Source organism: Heterodontus francisci, chromosome 24 (assembly GCF_036365525.1).
Source record: "Heterodontus francisci isolate sHetFra1 chromosome 24, sHetFra1.hap1, whole genome shotgun sequence".
NCBI classification, from domain to species: Eukaryota; Metazoa; Chordata; class Chondrichthyes; order Heterodontiformes; family Heterodontidae; genus Heterodontus; species Heterodontus francisci.
Genome location: NC_090394.1, coordinates 62632074 through 62652151, shown reverse-complemented (window position 1 = coordinate 62652151; position 20078 = coordinate 62632074). Strand labels below are relative to the sequence as shown.

Here is a 20078-nt window from a genome sequence, read left to right as displayed (position 1 = left end):
AATTGTATTTCCTGGACTCTCAGGGAAACTTCTTAATTACATACATCTCTCTTTTTCTTTCTCTTCTCTCGCTTGATGTCTCTCTCACTTGCCCAGCAGGAAAGGACAGCAAACTTTTCACAAGTTGCTCTTTCTGTCTTTTTATGCAGACTCAATTGCATGTGCAACTATAAAGAGACTCCCTGCAATTTAACAATCTAACAGTATAATTCATTTTTAGTGTCAATGCACCATACTTGAACCCTTGATTCTCAAATACACCGATTTTATCAGCCATTCTGAATGATATTTGTATCACAAGAATTTCTCATTAGGTGCCTGTCTCCTTTTCAACAGACATATTAGGGAATTGTAGTGATCACAGGTGAACTACGAAAAGAAAATAACATGTCAGGTGATAATTTTATTTCCTTAATTTCTCAGCCATACTTTAACAAAAGAATTATACATCTGCAGAGAATTGCAGCATATTTTTAATCTTTTGATGTGTGGCCTTGATAGGACGAAGCTATCATTGAAAGTTTCTTCCATCCATAATTTAATATGCATTCTTACTGTTTTACTGTGTTTAGCCTGTTTGCTGAAAACTCCATTTTTAAGATAATTAGGGCAATTTCGAGGCCTCCTCTAATGGCCAAAACTGATCTAAATCCTTTTCAAAGTCTTTTGCTGCATAAAGTCTTAGCTTGCCTTTTCATATATTTACATGTGTAGTAACTGTGTAGAATTCAATAGCCGTGATTATTTTTATATTGATTTTATGTAACTGTGCATTTTGTACATCTTGAATTTATAGTCCATGTGTCTTATGACATTTTGAAAATATATTGGGCCAAGTATGGCAAATATAAACTGGTTTCTCCTGATTGCTTTCCAGAAAGCATTTCTTTCATCTAGGGTGAAGGAGAAGATGGCAGAGGCAATTTGTACATTTATCAAACAATGTAAGCTTGCAAATGTAGTAATTCGCTCTAATGGTTCGGCTTCACACAATTGAGCCAAATGTTCATTTCTATCAGCGTTTGTACATTGAGTCATGCAAATGGAAGGGGTCAGTGTTCATCAATGCAGAATAGAGCATTTTGCTGCATCGTATATTTGATCCTGCTTGGGCCCACCCCATGATTCAATACAATCTGGATCCAGGATATTATTGGGAAGGGTTTTGGTCATATTTTTCAATTTGCGTGGGCCAACTGGTTTATCTCAATAGCCTGGAAATACAAACTCCATGCACTTTGAAAAGATTATCAAAAGAACTTTGAAAAGGCACTCCTAAGATGTTGAAATTAATTGCTTTGGTTTCAGAAAATAGTTTAAATTTTCAGTGGAAGTTAAGTACAATATTAAAGTTTTCAGCTGAGATAAATTTAGAGAGACAAATTGTGTGTCACAACATATTTGGCTAGTAATTTCAGTCTAATCTACATAGGTCTGTTAGCATAGTCTTATTTATTAGAACTGTACCAGCTTATGCCCAACTGTACAAGGGTGGATGGTAACCATGAGGCTTTCTATTCCCTGTTACCTCTCCCAAGAGGGTAATTTTGATTCCTAGAAGGCAACATCCTTCCTATGGAAGCTGGCTTTCACGGTGAGCACAAATAAAGCTCAGAAAGTTAGGGTCACAACCACAGAAATCTGGTTGAATTTGTGGTTGCAACATTGGGCAGGATTTTGGGTTTTGAGTCAGTGCATTGGAATCAAATGGGGTCCCAACTCCACACTTTGTAGGGAACAGCCACCCATCATTGATTTTTCCCTGAATTGGCCATTTAGTGGCCAGAGGACATGTTTTTTGGACAGTTAAAGATGGCTGGTGGACGCTCGCAGTTGGAGACCTCCTAGCTCGGAAGGTGCTGCAGCCTGCCATCTCCAGTAAGAGAGAGAAAGCGCGCCTCTATCTTGAGGCACCCTCTCAATAACTTTTTAAACAGTTAGATTTAAAAAATGGCCACAGCTGCCAGGGCACCATTGTGGAGGGGGAACACAGCTGTGACCAGATAGACGGGGAGAGTCTCAAAGCCTGTCTGGATCGCTGGCTCCCTGCCCGGTCTGCCGCCAGGAGGCCGCCTCCGGGGAGCTGGCCCTTTTCCTGATGTGTGGGGGACCCTGCAGGCCAACTGGAAATTTCCAGTCGGCTTCTGTTAATTGGCCATTAACTTACTTGAATTGGCTACCCGCTGCTTGCGGGTGGGTACCCCTACCGCCCATGATCCTGCCTCCGGGAAAATGAAGCAGGATGGGATGATGCCTGCACACCAACTGGTGTGAATTTTCGCACCCGCCCACTGGGGGATAAAAGTTCTGCCCATTGACAATGATGCAAACTTGAATGGCAAACCTGGAACTCAGATTAACCAGGAGACTGCTTGCAGGTACCTGATCCTAAGCAGTTACATTTTTTTTCTTCGTTTCTTCATTTCCATTGAGGCTAGGACGGTGAGTTTTTTTTTCCACCAGTCAAATGGCTTAACAGTTAAGGAGAACAACCCATGCTGTGGCATTTAATAATGCTGAAAATTGTAACTGACAACTTCTTGTGCTTGATAAGAAACTCTCTGAGCCAGTACAAGCTCTGGGCTGATGCATCAAAAAGCATGTTCATAATTGCACTTTTTATTGTCACATTTTGAGTCATTATTTTACTGTAATTCACACATGTAAGAATTCAAAGGTTCCAAGCTCCTTGGTTCATTTATTTCGGTTTCTTTTGGTTCTTACAGCAGTGTCCCCAATCCTCAGTTTTATTTTCTTAAGAAAAGTGGTTCTCGAATTAATGTTTTGCATGGAAGAGTGGCAGGAAATTAATCAGCTTTTTGTTCTCGAATTAGGTATTCAACTCTCTATCACAACAATTTTGTTAACTTACTTCATGGAATCGTAGAAATTTAGAGCACAGAAGGAGGCCTTTCTGCCCATCAGACTGAATTTTAAAGTGACAGCAAGCCTCTCCGCAGCGGCACTGGAAGCAGGTGTCGTCTCATGAGTGAAATGTGGCCAGCCAACCGCAATTAAGTGGCGGCCGGCCAGTTAAGAAATGGGAGGCTCAGGGTCCATCGATCAAGGGCCTGCGGCAGGGAAGGGGAGACTGATGGCGCCATCATCTCATGCAACAAGTGCTGGCGCCATATTTAAAGGGTCACTAGCCCTGTATTCACTCCTGCCTGGATGGGAAACAAAGGTTTGAGCACCCTCTGTTCCTCTTAGACTGTGTCTGCTGTCTTTTCTGCCCCAGGACCTTATCTGCTACATGCTAGGCAAGGTGCTGATCACAAGCCTGCATTGGCCATGGCTGAAGGAAGACTCCGGTTGACCCCGTGGTTTAGTGATGCCTTTCTGCAGGTTATAAGGGCAAGGGATGGGAGGTATAGACCTGTAAGCCTAGGTAGAGATTACAGAGCAGGTCAGTAGCCATGGGGCCACCCCAGAATATGGATCCAGTGCAGGAAGTGGGTCAATGACCTCATCCAGGCTGCTAAGGTGAGAACTCCAAAAACCTTGGACCCTTTGGACATTGAATGTGGCTCAGTGAGAAGGAACAGTTTTTTTAGGGGTTGGCCACACAGTCACATACATTGGGGGAGGACATTAGTACATGATGCCTGTGGCTGGGCTGCATCTCAGTGAGGGGCACACAACAGTCATTGTTAAACCAGACACGGTCCCTCAAGAGGGCCTGCATACAGGAGGTATATATGTGCCCCCATCATGGCCCACTGGTTTGTCGCCATCAGAGATCTGGAGCATTTCCCTGCTGGGATACTACCTTTCTTCATAGTTGTGTCTGCAGGGTAAGACAACCCCCCCAATAGAGCATGCCAAGACCGTCGGTGGAGTGCCTTATCCCCCTGTCCTCACCCCAATGGAGGAGGCAGCCATGGAACTGGCAGGGCAAAAGGTGACTGCGCCATAGCTGGCGAGGCAGGGACACCTGCCCAAGTAAGTGAGCATCTCCTGGGGCAGAAGGGTGTATCTGGTACCATAGAGCCATGCTGTGCATATGATCACTGCTGCATCAATGGGTGGTTGGAATGTCATTATGGGCAGATCCTAATCCTTCTATATCCATGATTTCTTATGCAGGTCATGAAAAACAGGAGAGAGAGCAGCTGAAGGGGCTGTGGGACATCCGGCCACCTTGGAGGGTGCACTGCAGCATCATTTCCCTCCCGCCCTCCACTAGCACAGATACCCTCTCAGCAGTGGGTAATTGCACGAGCTTGGATTCGGGTACGCAACCTGGTGAGCACAGCAGACTAAAGGCGTGCTCAAGTGACAAAAAAAACCCCGACGGAACCACATGGGGCCTGAGCCCGACCCGGCCCATGTCCCTCCATTATCCCCCTGAGCCCGACCCGACCACCGCAATGTTCCCTTCTCTTACCTTCCGACTCCCAATCTGCCAGAAGCTGCAGCATGAGCGTGATGACGTCATAGAGACGCTCACTGCGCAGACTCAGTTTCCCTGTTTGACATCCCGGACTCTCCGCTCGGGTCAGTTTTTAACTTTTAACACTTACTTTGCTGTATGTGGCCAACCCGGACCCGGAAGAGCGACCCGACCCAAACCCAATACATGACGGGTAGCAGGCCTTTACAGCAGACGCATCTGAGCAGCTGATGAAGGCTGTGACAGCCCAAGCCACTGGAGTTGGAGGACTGTGGGAGGTCAGGCCCATGCTGAACCCCAGGCTGATGATGTCCCTCTGGTGTCAACGGAAACACAGGAAATGCTGCAGCGAGCGGTTGGGTAACATCTGGCAGAGATGTCAGAGCTGTGCATACACAAGTGCGGACGTTGGAGGAGACCATCCGGACCCTGGGTACAGCACTGTCTCTGCTGGTTGTGCATCTGGCTTCCTCCATTGAGAAATTGGTCTGCTGGATTTGGCTCTCCATGAAAGTTGCAAATCAGTGGCTGCACAGACCTGCACTCCTCCACTATGTCCATGAGCTCCATGCAGCGGTACAACGCAATAGGGGGTTGAGGCACCTGGAGTTTCCACCTTGTCCACGTCCTTCTCGGGTCAGCAGGAGGTACAAGTGTGTCTTATAAGGGGGGAGGAGTGGCTGCATTCCGCATCTGGGAGTTCCCCTCAAGGTGTTCCTGGTATAGACAGAAGCACCAAAGCCCCTCTGCCAGTGATGCCAACACCTCCATCAGCCCTGCCGACAGAGGTGGTTCCTGCACCTTTGCAGGAGGCCCTCAGTGTGCCAGGGCCCTTCAGGTCTCAGCAGCCAGAGGACGGATGGCCTCCAAGGTCATCCCAAGCCAGGCGGCAACAAGGTCAACTCCTGCTTCCACCTCTGCAGACAGTGTAGGGGAAGCACCACGTAGGAGCACTCGGAAAAGATTTAAAAAGAGCTCCTAGATGTACTTGCGGGATCACTGGTGAAGATGCAGTCGAAATAGGCAGTAGTGCATCTGGTGTGACACGGAATAAAATAATCTTGTTCGTTGACTGTGTCTCCTTTCTGTTGTTGATGCCTTTTGAGAATTCATTTAAACCCTTCCTCCCAAGGCGCTGGAAGTGAGGGACGAAGCCCCAAACGCTCAATGCTTCGGCCTTCCCATTGTGCGAAGTGCACCGGGGTGCTGCAGTGCAGTAGGGAAGAGGCAACAACAGGTCTGCTTAAAGGTAAGACTTTATTATTGTGGTTCAGGAAGGTGGTAAGGTTCAAAAGAAATATGAATGTATAAGGGCACCTCTTGACTCCCTTGCGTGTATCGTATGCTGCCTTTGCTGTTGTGCCTGGACAGCATCCTCCTCCGCATCCTCATCATGGGAGGAGGCGTCATAATATCCTCACTGGTCTCCCCCCTCTGTAGTGTCAGGTTGTGCAGTGTATATAAACCACCATGATACTCAAGACCTCGCCAGGGCGTACTGAAGGGCTCCACTGGATCGATCTAGGCACCCTAATCGCATCTTGAATAGATCAGTAGCCTACTTGTTGGTCACTCGGGTTAAACCATGGCAAGTGTTGTACCTCTCTTCTATGTCTGTGCGTGGATTCCTCACAGTCGTCAGCAGCCATGTCCTCCGTGGGTAGCCCTTGTCTCCAAGGCTCAATCCTTGTGACGCATGAGGGCACAGAAAAGGTCAGGCGCCCACGACTGCCTTCGTATGTAGGCGTCGTGGCCACATCCTGGGAATTATGCACACACCTGTAAGATCTCTTTGCACTGATCGCAGACTAGTTGCACATTGAGGGAGTGGAAGCCCTTCCTATTAATGAAGGCAGCAGGCTGATCAATGGGAGCCTTGATGGCCACATGCGTACAGGTGATACCCGCCCCCCCGACCCCCAAGCACCTGACTGTTATAAAGTTTGCCCTCCGTGTCAGCCGTCGACTATAAAATCTGGAAGGGTATTATCTGCGTCAGACTTCCTGTCCAATGTCTTCTGTCCCTATTTTATGCCACCACCCCTACCCCGCCTATGCTCCCTAAAATGATCAAATGATCCCTTAAAATTTAGCCCATCGTGTCCACACTATCCAATAAGTGGCCATCCAGCCTAATCCCATTTTCCAGCTCTTGGTCCGTAGCCTTGTAGCTAACGGCACCCCAAGTGCATATCCAAGTATTTTTAATTGTTATGAGGGTTTCTGCCTCTACCACCCTTTTCAGGTAGAGTTCTAGATCCCCACCACCCTCATGGAGAAAAAACACCCTCCTCGAATCCCCTCCAAACCTCCTACCTCTTAACCTAAATCTATGCCTTTTGGTTTATGGGCCCCTCAACCAAGAAGTATAGGGCCTTACTATCCACTTTATCTAGACCCTTCGTAATTTTATACACTTAATTAGGAGTCTCCTCAGCCTCCTCTGTTACAAAGAAAACAACCCTAACCTATCCAATCTTTCCTCATAACTAAAATCTTCAGTCCAGGTAACATTCTTGTAAATCTCCTCTGTATCCTCTCTCGTGCAATCACATCTTTCCCATAGTGCAGTGACCAGAACTTCATGCAGTACTCTAGCTGTGGCCCAACTAGTGTTTTATACAGTTCCAGCATAAACTTCCCCACCCCGCCAGCTCTTGTATTCTTATGCCTTGGCTAAGGAAGGCCAGCATCCCATATGCCTTCTTGATCATTTCTCTACCTGTCCAGCCACCTTCGGGGTTCTGTGGACGTGAACTCCAAGGTCCCTTTGTCCTCTACACTTCTCAGTATCCTACCATTTTTTGTGTATTCTCTTGCTTTATTAGCCTTCTCCAAATGCATAACCTCACTTCACAAGATTGAACTCCATTTGCCTCTGTTCCACCTGCCTGACTAGTCCATTGATATCTTCCTGCAGTCTGCAGCTTTTTTCTTCATTATCAACCATACGGCCAATTTTTGTATTGTCTGCAAACTTCTTAATCATACTCCCTACATTCAAGTCCACATCATTGATGTATCCTGCCAAAAGCAAGGGATCTAGTACTGAGCCCTGTGGAACCCCACTGGAAGCTGCCTTCCAATCTGAAAAGCACCCATCAACCATTACCCTTTGCTTCGTGCTGCTGAGCCAATTTTGGATCCAACTTGCTAGTTTGCCTTGGATCCCAAGGGCTTTTATTTTTGTAACCAGCCTGCCATGTGGGACCTTTTATCAAAAAGCCTTGCTAAATATTAAAAAGACCACATCAAATGCACTAGCAACAAGAGGGCATGAAAAGACAAGTTAAATCAAGGTTTTTTATAAATACATAGAGCAAGAGGATAACTAAAAGAGTTGAGCCTGTAGGGTAACCTTTGTGTGAAGGCGAAGGATGTTGGTAAGGTTCTTAATGAATATTTTGCGCTTTCACAAAAAAAAGGGGGACAATACAGACATTGCAATCACGAAAGACACGTGAAATATTGGATGACATTAATACTTCCTCTAACTAGGTTAAAAGGGGTTTAACATCTTTGAAAGCGGATAAATCCCCAGGCTCAGATGAAATGCATCTTGGGCTGTTAGGAGAAGCAAGAGAAGAAATAGCAGAGGCTCTGACCATCATTTTCCAGGCCTCTCTGGCTACGAGCATGGTGCCAGAGGACTGGAGGACAGCTAATGTTGTACCTTTTTTTTTACAAAAGGGGGAGAAAGGGATAGACCAAGTAATTGCAGGGCAGTCAGCCTAACGTCGGTGGTGGAAGCATTATTGGAAAAAATTCTGAGGAACAGAATTTTTTTTTTAAAGTAAGACACGATTAATCAAAGCACAGATTTCTTTAAGGGGAGGTCATGTCTGACTATCATGGGTTTTCCTTGATTTTACTTGTCTTTTCGTCCCTACGCTTTTTATACTGCTCCACATCTGCAGTATTGAGTCCTCGGTATCTGTCGTAAGCTTCCTTTTTTATATCCTCTCCTTTTAAGCCCCTTGACACTCAAGGTGTTCTAGATATGTTAGTCCCACCCTTCTTCTTTAAGGAAGATACTTGCTCTGAACCCTCACTATCAAAGCCTTCAAAAATATGTTACCATACGTCATAAATAGAATAAATGTTTGAATTGGGAGGGGTGTCCCCTATAGTACCATCACATCACAAAGTAAAATTAAATGGTGATGTGCCGTAAAGACATGGCACAAGATGTGCATTCCACGGGCCTGAGGTTCCTTGCCATGCCTTTACTTTCTAGGCTGTTATCGAGAAACACTTACCAGCTGCTCACCAATCGGCTGCTTCCCTGGTTGGGAGGTCACCTATAGCTGTTGTGCAAATGTGTTGTCTGAGATTTTACTGGAGGCTCTCCCCTTAGCTCCTTGGTCACTGCATTCAGTCTCCACCAGGTCTGCCACTGTCTATGCTGCTGATGAGTCCCTCAATTTTTATTCTCCACCCCACCATCCCCGCCCCCCACCCCCTCCCCCGCAATCCAAAATGTGTATGGTTAAAGTTAGCATTCTGTTTTCTGAGTTCTGTTAAATTTTTCACTCTCATTTTTAATTTTAATTACTCCATGCCAGTAGGGGTTTATTTTTCAATTGCATTTTCTTATGGTTCCAAATTCTACAGGTGCGAGGAATAGTCCAAGTAATTATCGGCCGGTCAATCTGACCTCGGTGGTGGGTAAATTATTAGAATCAATTCTGAGAGATAGGATAAACTGCCACTTAGAAAGGTATGGATTAATCGGGGATAGTCAGCATGGATTGTTAGGGGAAAGTCATGTCTTAGTAACTTAATTGAATTTTTTGAGGAAGTAACGAGTGGGATTGATGAGGGTAGTGCAGTGGATGTGGTCGACATGGAATTTAGTAAGGCATTTGACAAGGTCCCACATGGCAGACTGGTCAGAAAAATAAAAGCCAGTGGAAGGTGGCAATTTGGATTCAAAATTGGCTCAGTGACAGAAAACAAAGGGTTAATGGTTGATGTTTTTGCAAATGGAAAGCGGTTTCCAGTGGCATTCCACAGGGCTCAGTGTTGGGTCCCTTGCTGTTTGTGGTATATATTAATGATTTGTACTTAAATGTGGGAGGCATGAGTGGGAAATTTGCTGATGACACAAAAATTGGCCAAATAGTTGATAGTGAAGAGGATAGCTGTAGACTCCAGAATGATATGAATGGTTTGGTTGAGTGGGCGGAAAAGTGGCAAATGGAATTCAATCCGGGGAAGTGTGAGGTAATGCATTTGGGGAGGGCAAACAAAGCAAGGGAATACACAGTAAACAGGAAGATATTGAGATGGGTAGATGAAGTGAGACACCTTGGACTGCATGTTCACTGGTCCCTGAAGGTGGTAGGAGAGGTAGATAAAATGGTGAAGAAGGCATATTGAATGCTTTCCTGTATTGGCTGAGGTATAGAATACAAAAGCAAGGATGTAAAACGCTGGTTAAGCCACAGCTGGAGTATTGCATGCAGTTCTGGTCACCACATTACAGAAAGGACATAATTGCTCTGGAGGGAGCATAGAGGAGATTTACAAGAATGTTACCAGCGCTTGAAAGATACAGCTATGAGGAAAGATTGGATAGGCTAGGGTTGTTTCTCCCAGAACAAAGGAGGCTGAGGGGTGACTTAATTGAGATGTACAAAATTATGAGGAGTCTAGATAGAGTAGACAGGAAGGACCTGTTTCCCCTAGCAGAGGTCAGTTACCAGGGGCACATATTTAAGGTGACTGGTAGAAGGATTAGAGGGGATATGAGGGGGAAAAACTTTTTCATCCAGAGGGTGGTGGGTGTCTAAAATTCACTGCCCAAATCGGTGGTGGAGGCAGAAACCCTCAACTCATTTTAAAGGTACCTGGACATGCACCTGAAGTGCTGTAACGTGCAAGGCTACAGACCAGGTTTGGAAGGTGGAATTAGATTGGCGGCTAGTTTTTTCAGCTCGCACAGACGCCTTCTGTGCTGTAACTTTTCTATGGTTTCAGTATCTCAAGTAGTTATTTTTTCAAACTACAGAGCTTAACTTGTTCTTGAATTTTTTGAACAGATTGGTATTTTAGATTTTGCTATAGATGTAGCCTGATGTTGGAATTTCCAATATATTTTGAAAGGGAATGTTGTGACAGCATTTTTAATATGTAGTTTTATCAACCTCTTTCTGAAATATATAGCTCATATATAAATACACTTAAATAATGTCCCTGACATCTAAAGCCAACATGTGCAAATAAATTCACTCAGCAGGGCATGTTGAGAAAAAGGTTGGAACATATGGGATCCTTAACTTTATAAATAGTGGCATAGAGTTCTAAAACCAGGAAGTGATGATGAATCTTTATAAAACACTGGTTCAGCCACAACGGAAGTATTGTGTCTATTTCTGGGCACCACGCTTTAGGAAGGATATGAAGGCCTTGGAGAGTGTGCAGGAAAGACTTGCTACAATGGTTTCAGAAATGAGGGACTTTAGTTACGTGGATAGATTGGAGAAGCTGGGGTTGTTCTCCTTGGAGTAGAGGCAGTTGAGACGAAATTGATGAGAGGTGCTCAAAATTATGAGGAGGCTAGACAGTAGATAGAGACTGTTCGCACTGGTAGAAGGGTCGAGAACCAGAGGACATAGATTTAAGATGATTGGCAAAGAACCAAAAGTGGCACTAGGAAAAACTTTTAGGCACCGGGTGATTATGATCTGGAATATACTGCCCAAAGCAATGATGGAGGCAGATTCAATCATGGCTTTAAAAAGAGAATTTGATGATAATGCCCCTGCTGCCCCAAGGGAATTGCAGAGTGATCACTCTGCATCTATTTGAATTGTAAAAATATTCTTAAGCTGCCCCAGAGGCCTGCTGCTGACACTCCACTGATGCAGGTTTGTGACGGCTGCAGCAATTATTTCCCACACTACTCTGAGGAGATTCTTTTTCTGTCATCGTCAGGAATTTCTCTTGGAGCTCGCCCAAATTACTTAAATAAAACCAACCCCAGCAATCAGTAGCACAGCCAAGGGGTAGATGAAAATTTAGAGCAGACTGATGTTGGTGTAACTTAAGTGTATCTCAGCTGTCAATTCTGCTATGCATTTCAACTGTTGAAATGTATAAAGAAATGTGTCTGGTATATGTCCGAAACTTTCACAATCTTGAACCTGTGGCCTCTTGTTCTGCTGCTGTAATTTATATTAAAGTATTGTTTACTACTTTAAGGTCCCTTCTGAGATGTTTAATTTTGAGGCCTGAAGAACGCAAACTGTTATGTTCGTCATAGTTTAGAGAAAGAAAGGCTTTCATTTTAAATAGTTCATTTCACAACTTCAGGATCTCCCAAAGTATCTTGCAGCCAATAAAGTACTTTTGAAGGGTAGTCACTGTTGTAATGTGGAAACACGGGCTGAAATTTTACCAGCACTCTGTGGGTCTTGTCGCTGGGACCAAATGCAGCTCCTGATCCTGTGATGGCGCACGGCGTGACCACTGAGGGGATTTTACTGGCAGCAGCCATATAAGAGGCTGCCGCCAGGACATCTGTCCAAATTAACGATGGTGGTCTGCCTCTCCGAGCTGCTGGCCCAAACAGGCGGAGGAGAGGGCACCTCCATGTTGCTGTGTCCTCGAAGGGCCAGGAAGAATTTTTTTTTTGAATGGGCCAGCCAAGCAGGCTCCAGTTATCAGGTGGGTGAACCCTCCAGTGGCAGCGTCGGAGCCACAGGGGTGACCATTGCTGCCACAGGGCTCCTTTGAGACATGGAGCCTCCAGGAAGGAAGGCCCACCCCACCTCCCTGGGAAGCTACTGGGTGGCCACCTCAATGTATCTGGCGGTCTCCCCACGTGGCACAAAGTCATTCTGATACTGGTAAAGTCCTGGCGTCTTGGTAAAATGGCCATAAATAAGCCAATTAATTGGCCACTACCTTTGAAAATATTATATGATGGCAGGGAAGCCTCCTGATGCTATTTTACCACCTTCTAGCCCAACACCAATGGGCTGGTAAGATCCTGGCAATGATGGCTAATTTGCACACAGTAGGCGCCCACAAAAAGCAATGTAATGATGACCAGGTAATTAGTTTTATTGATGTTGATTGAGAAATAAGTAATGGCTGGGATACTGGGGATAAATCCCCTGCTTTTCAAAATGGTACCAGGGGATCTTTTACATCCATCTGAGAGAGCAGACAGGACCTCAGCTTAACGCCTTATCTGAAAGACAGCACCTCTGATAGTGCCGCACATCTTCAGGACTGAACTGGAGTGTTCAGCTTTTATGTTTTATGTTCAGGGTTCTGGAGCAGGACTTGAACCCACAACCTTCTGACTAAGCGGAAAGAGTGCTACCGACTGTGCCAAAGCTGACACATTCTCCTAATGCCAAGGACTAGCCACTCCTCCCTATTATCTGCAGGGCTAGTGACCAAATCTGTATGCAGAACTCAAGGGACAGCATTTTTTTTCTCCTTGGGTGGGGGGGGCGGTGCGGGAATGGAGGCAGGTAGGTGCTAAAAATAGCATGTCGGTTTTCTGTCGTCGTCCCTGCTTCTGGCGATTTTCCTCAGGATGGGGGAAGGTGGGACCCACCAACCTGCCTGATTTGGGAGTGCGGCAAATTAATGTTAACTAGCTCATGGTCAGCTCATTTGGGGCCAATTTGGGATTTTGGTGGGGGTGTGGGGTTACACACTGGGTCTGGGACAGACCAGGTGTATGGAGGCTGCAACATACTGGGGAGCCAGGTTGTGTGTAGAGGTTGCAGGGAGAGTGGGCTGTATGTACTCGGATAGTGCAGGGGGGTCGTGACCCTCCTGGCATTGTGGGAGCATAAGAGGAGGGGGTTAGGCTTCCAGACATTATTGGGAGTCCAGCTGAGCACAAGGAAGGCAGCAGTTGCTAATGGAAGCATGATCTCCGATCTTGGGCTTGGCAGTGATGAAGATCAACAGCAGAGGCAGAGCCCTGGGTTTCAAGATGGCAGAAGGGTAGAGGAGAAGAACAAGGGGCAGGAAGGCAACAGCGCTCATACCCTTAATGTAGGATCTACTGCCGAAAACAGAGCGACCTGAACATGGAGAAGGAATGCCACAGGAGGCTGCGCTATTCTCAGAGATGTCACAGAGATTTGTGCATTCCTGGCAGAAGACCGCACATCACACAGCACTGCTCACCATGCCCTTCCAGTAGCTGTCAGAATCTTGAACCTCATTGCTTCTGGCTCCTTCGAAGGATCGGGTGCGGACTTTGTTGTCATTTCATAGACATAGAAAATAGGAGCAGGAGTAGGCCATTCAGCCCTTCGAGCCTGCTCCGCCATTCATTATGATCATGGCTGATCATCCAACTCGGTAACCTGTTCCTGCTTTTGCCCCATACCCTTTGATTCCTTTAGACCCAAGAGCAAGATCTAACTCCTCCTTGAAAACATACGATGTTTGCCTCAACTGCTTTCTGTGGTAGCTAACTCCACAGGTTCAGCACTCCCTGGGTGAAGAAATTTCTCCTCATCTCAGTCCTGAAAGGTTTACCCTGTATCCTTAGACTATGACCCCTGGTTCTGGACTCCCCTCACCATCGGGAACATCCTTCCTGCATCTGCCCTGTCATGTTCTGTTAGAATTTTATAGGTTTCTATGAGATCCCACCCCCCCCTCTGAATTCCAGCGAATATAATCCTAACTGACTCAATCTCTCCTCAAACGTCAGTCCCGCCATCCCAGGAATCAGTCTGGTAAACCTTCGCTGCACTCCCTCTATAGCAAGAACATCCTTCCTCAGATAAGGAGACCAAAACTGCACACACTATTCCAGGTGGGGCCTCACCAAGGCCTTGTATAATTGCAGCAAGACATCCCTGCTCCTGTACGCTAATCCTCTCGTTATGAAGGCCAACATACAATTTGCCTTTTTTACTGCCTGTTGCACCTGCATGCTTACCTTCAGCGACTCATGGACGAGAACACCCAGGTCTCGCTACATATTCCCCTCTCTGTTTATAGCCGTTCAGATAATCTGCCTTTCTGTTTTTGCTACCAAAGTGGATAACCTCACATTTATCCACATTATACTGCATCTGCCATGCATTAGCCCACTCACTCAACTTGTCCAAATCACCCTGAAGCCCCTCTGCATTCTCCTCACAACTCGCCCTCCCACCCAGTTTTGTGTCATCTGCAAATTTGGAGATATTACATTTTAGTTCCCTCATCTAAATCATTAATATATATTGTGAATAGCTTGGGTCCGAGCACCGATCCCTGCGGTACCCCACTAGTCACTGCCTGCCATTTGGAAAAAGACCCATTTATCCCTACTCTTTGTTTCTTGTCTGCCAACCAATTTTCTATCCATCACAATACACTGCCCCCAATCCCATGCGCTTTAATTTTACACGCTTATCTCATATGTGGGACTTTGTCAAAAGCCTTCTGAAAGTCCAAATAAATCACATCCACTGGCACCCCCTCATCAACTCTACTAGTTACATCCTCAAAGAATTCTAGTAGATATGTCAAGCATGATTTCCCTTTCGTAAATCCATGCTGACTCTGCCCGATTCTACCACTGTTCTCTAAGTGCTCTGTTATAAAATGTTTGATAATGGACTCTAGAATTTTCATCATTACCAACGTCAAGCTGACTGGTCTACAATTCCCTGCTTTCTCTCTACCTCCCTTTTTAAATAGTGGGGTTACATTAGCTACCCTCCAATCTGTAGGAACTGTTCCAGAGTCTATAGGATCTCGGAAGGTGACTACCAATGCATCCACTATTTCTAGGGCTATTTCCTTAAGTACTCTGGGATGCAGACCATCAGGCCCTGGGAATTTATCAGCCTTCAATCCCATCAATTTCCCCAACACCATTTCTCTACTCATACTGATTTCCTTCAGTTCCTCTCTCTCACTAAGCCCTGTGTTCCCTAACATTTCTGGTATAATATTTGTGTCCTCTTTTGTGAAGACAGAACCAAAGTATGCATTTAGTTGGTCAGCCATTTCTTTGTTTCCCATAATAAATTCCCCTGTTTCTGACTGAAGGGACCTACATTTGTTTTCACCAATCTTTTTTCTCTTCACGTACCTATAGAAACTTTTACAGTCAGTTTTTACGTTCCCCGCAGGTTTGCTCTCGTACTTTATTTTCCCCTTCTTAATCTATCCCTTGGTCCTCCTTTTCTGAATTCTAAACTGCTCCCAATCCTCATGTCTATTGTTTTTTCTGGCAAATTTATATGCCCCTTCCTTGGAACTAATGCTATCTCTAATTTCCCTTGTAAGCCATGGTTTGGCTACCTTTCCCGTTTTACCTTTGCACCAGACAGGGATAAACAATTGTTGCAGTTCATCCATGTGCTCTTTAAATGTTTGCCATTGCCTATCCACCGTCCTCCCTTTAAGTAACGTTTCCCAATTTGTCATAGCCAACTCGCGCCTCATATCTACATAGTTTCCTTTCAGGACCCTAGTCTCAGAATCAACTACGTCACTCTTCACCTTAATGAAGAATTCTATCATATTATGGTCGCTCATCCCCAAGGGGTCTAGCACCACTAGATTGTCAGTTATTCCTTTCTCATTACACAATACCCAGTCTAGGATGGCCTGTCCTCTAGTTGGTTCCTCAACGTATTGGTCCAGAAAAGCCATCCCGTATACACTCCATGAATTCCTCCTCTACGGTATTGTGACTAATTTGATTTGTCCAATCTATATGCAGATTAAAGTCACCCATAATTACAGATGTTCCTTTATCGCATGCATCTCTAATTTCCTGTTTAATGCCATTCCCAACATCACCACTGAAGTTTGGGAGTCTATATACAACCCCCATTAATGTTTTTTGCCCCTTAGTGTTTCTCAGCTCTACCCATACAGATTCCACATCGTCAGAGCTGATATCTTTCCTCACTATTATGTTAATTTCCTCTTTTAACCAGCAATGCAACTCCACCGCCTTTTGCTTTTTGTCTGTCCTTCCTAAATACTGAATACCCCTGGATGTTCATTTCCCATCCCTGGTCACCTTGCAGCCATGTCTCCGTAATCCCGACTATATCATACCCGTTTACATCTATTTGCGTGATTAATTCATCCACTTTTTTACGAATGCTCCATGCGTTAAGGCACGAAGCCTTAAGGCTTGTCTTTTTAACATTACTTGTCCCCTTCCCACTATTTTTCACTGTGGCCCTGTTTGATTCTGGCCCTTGATTTCTCTGCCTATCGTTTTTCTTCTTCCCCTTGCTGTCTTTTGTTCTTGTCTTTGATCCCTCCCTCCTCTGACTCCTTGCAAAGGTTCCCATCCTCCTGCTTTTTTAGTTTATACCCTCCCCAACCACTAGCAAATACTCCCGCTAGGACATCAGTCCTGGTCCTGCCCAGGTGTAACCTGGCCAGTTTGTACTGGTCCCACGTTCCCCAGAACCGTTCCCAATGTCCCAGGAATCTAAAACCCTTCTCTTCAGCCACATATTCATCCGATATATCCTGCTATTTCTACTCTGATTAGCACGTAGCACTGGTAGTAATCCTGAGATCACTACCTTTGAGGTCCTACTTTTCAACTTACTTCCTAGCTCCCTATATTCTGCTTTTAGGACCTCATCCTTTTTTTTACCTATGTCGTTTGTATCAAAATATACCACGACCACTGGTTGTTCACCCTCCCCCTGCAGAATCTCCTGTAACCGCTCTGAGACATCCTTGACCCCAGCACCAGGGAGGCAACATACCATCCTGGAGTCTCTTTTGCGGCCACAGAAATGCCTATCTATTCCCCTTACAACTGAATCCCCTATAACTGTTGCATTCACACACTTTTTACTCCTCCCTGTGCAGCAGAGCCAACTGTGGTGCAACGAATTTGGTTGTTGTTGCTGCTTTCCCCTGAGAGGCCATTCCCCCCCCAACAGTATCCAAAGCAGTATATCTGTTTTGCAGAGGAATAGCCACAGGAGTTTCCTGAACTGCCTGCATAGTCCTCTTGCTCTGCCTGGTGGTCACCCATTCCCTTCCTGCCTGTGGAGTCTGAGCCTGCGGTGTGACCACCTCTCTGTACGTGCTATCCACGATATTCTCCACCACCTGGATGCTCCACAGTGTCCCCAGCTGCCGCACCAGCTCCGAAACCCGGGCTTCCAGGAGCTGCAGCTGGAGACACTTCCTGCACACATGCCGGTCCCGGGCACTGGAAATGTTCCTGGCTTCTGACTGGGAGCACACCACGCGGCTTTGAGCGCTCCTGCCATGACTTAACCCTTTAAATTAGCCTTTTGAAAGATCTTAATGTCAGATAATATCAATTACTCTAGGACCCTTCTTCTCTGGTCCTCGTTACTACAGAACTCCCTAAAAAAAAACACTACTTACTATATATGAAAAAAAACTGTAAACCTTAGATACTTAGCCAGCTATTTAGAGCTATTCCCTAACTGCAGTGACTCACCAACCAATCACCTTCCAGCTTTCCTGTGCCATCACTTGGCTTTTTTTTTTCAAAACTCCGGCGTGCGCTGGAAGAGGTCCGACTGCTCTCTGCTGCTGAAGGTAAGTGAAGGCCCCGAGCCCCGCGCTGGATTTATCCGCTCCCGGTTCTCGGTGTTTCTACACAGGTCCGACTGCTCTCCGCTCCTGAAGGCAAATGGTTGCACACCACTGCGTGCATCTCATAAGTCACTGTTGCCCTATTTGCGAGTCATGGTGGCACACATCAGCTGAATGGACTCCTCCATTCTCTGCTCATGACCCCACACTGCCTCAGGGAACTCTGACATGTGGCTACACATCTTTTGCTGCTGGTCTAGGTAGAGCCTCCTTGCTTATGACTCCCAAAGCCTTGCATCTCTGTCCAGCTGAGCATGGCTGTGTCTGTCCTACATCCACCAATGGTCATAGCTGCCTCTCTCTCTCACCTCCTGCTCACTCATGACGTGCTGTTCAGAGTGTCACCCTATCTAATCATGTGTGAAAACCCACCAATTTGAGTGTATCTGCACTAGTGGAGGGGGTGTTCATAAAATGTCAGTGCCTTCTCTGCTGTCTGTTTCATGTAAGTGCCCTGGTGCCATGCAGCACTCTGGCATTCCCCTTCCACGTCAGTTCCTGTAGGTGACACAAGAAGAGATCATGAGAACTAGCCTTTGAGAGTAGAAGCCTCTGTCGTGCTGCGGCTTCCCAGTGCAACTGAGGCTTTGGCATACTGTCAGAGAGAGAGAGGTTCCACCCCCTTCATCCACAGAGTGCAACATCTTTTTACCCTCTCCACCTGAAATGGCTTGCTCCTTTGGGGCTACCCTTGTGACCTCCATGGCTCCCTCCTCCATGGCAGTCACTTAATGGAGACGGGGCTCTCGTCCTGTCAGAGCACTTTCTCTGGCATTGAGCCCTTTTCTCCTGCAAAGACAGAGAGATGAGGCATTGCTGGCCTCTGTGACCATTGCCAGTGGCTCATTGTCATAGGAAGCTGCATGTATCAGTACTGGCAAGTCCTCAACAGCACTCAGGCTCTGAGCCTTGCTGAGGGGCCAGTAAGTACCCTGGGCACACGTCACTCCCACGTTCAGGAGCGGCATGCACCCTTAGGTTCCTCAGCTGGAGTGTCTGCTGGAGGTTAAATACCAGAGGCCTGTCATCAGGGTTAGGCGTTGCACTCACCTTGCCAGAGTGAATAAGGAACCTTTTCTGGCACTGGACCCAGTTCCTCTGAAGCACACTTCTGCTGACTGTCTGTCCCTTATGTTCTTATCAGGGGTTATTGTGGGGTGGGATGGGGGAGTGGGTTGCTGGCAGGGAAGTGGAGTTAAAACCGCAATCAGATCAGTCATGATTTTATTGAATGGTGGAGCAGACTCGAGGGGCCGAATGACCTACTCCTGCTCCTATTTCTTATGTTATTATGTCTGTCACTTGCAGGCATGCCACCTTGATTTGGTAGGGTGGCCTTCTCCTTCCACTCTCCAGAAAGAGGATCTTCCTCATTGCCTCCAAAAAGACTTGAGGATGGCATCAGAGAATTGAGGGGCAGCCCTGCACCAGGTGCCAGGCCTTTGCCTGTCTTCCTAAATCCCTGATGCTTGCATTTTCTCCTACTGACTGCAGCCACAGTAATGGCTTCTGTGGTATGTTCAAATGGGGCCCGCCCTTCTTCAGCCCTGCCTCCATTCCTGCACCTCTGACACTAATTGGCTACCCAACCTGCACTCAAATTGGAGACTGCGACTACGTCTAACCCAGGGTGGGTCGGGACCTAGAAATCATCCCAGAATTGGTTTCCTGCCCTAGATGCTGTCTGACCAGAAAATCTATAACTTCAGCATGACATCTGGAGATCTGAATTAAGCGAGTTTGGCAATCTATTCTCATGTCTTATTCGCTTACTTTATTACCACCTCACACATTTTGGACATAAAATAAGCATCAAATTAACCGATACCACCAAATCTCTATGATCTTCCCTTTGGCCCTAGAGCCTTGCACTGAGTACAGTTGATATTTTTATTTCCAATATACAGTACTGTGCACTATCCATAGTGAGGTTAATTTTCCACAAATCATTCCAGGTGCAAGCACTTTACCGTCTTGGTTGTCCTCTCAAATTCATGGCCCCTTTGGTTTTGTCAGTTACATTGGGACTGCAAATTTGAATATTCATTGCTAGGAGTAGGGGGTCCTTGCTAATCCTCTCTCTCTCCCTCAC

The 20078-nt window shown here is 46.1% G+C and overlaps 1 protein-coding gene across 7 annotated transcripts in view; it reads left to right on the top strand.

Moving 5' to 3' along the window:
- The window catches only part of atf7ip2 (activating transcription factor 7 interacting protein 2), a 186575-nt gene that overhangs the window by 45922 nt on the left and 120575 nt on the right, over window positions 1-20078 (top strand). The window contains exon 3 of one of the 7 annotated variants that reach the window (XM_068056398.1): window positions 878-944. The exons of the other annotated variants lie outside the window; for them this stretch is intronic. The gene's annotated coding sequence lies outside the window, so the exon portion shown is untranslated. The remainder of the gene's footprint in view (window positions 1-877; window positions 945-20078) is intronic. 7 annotated transcript variants of the gene reach the window in all.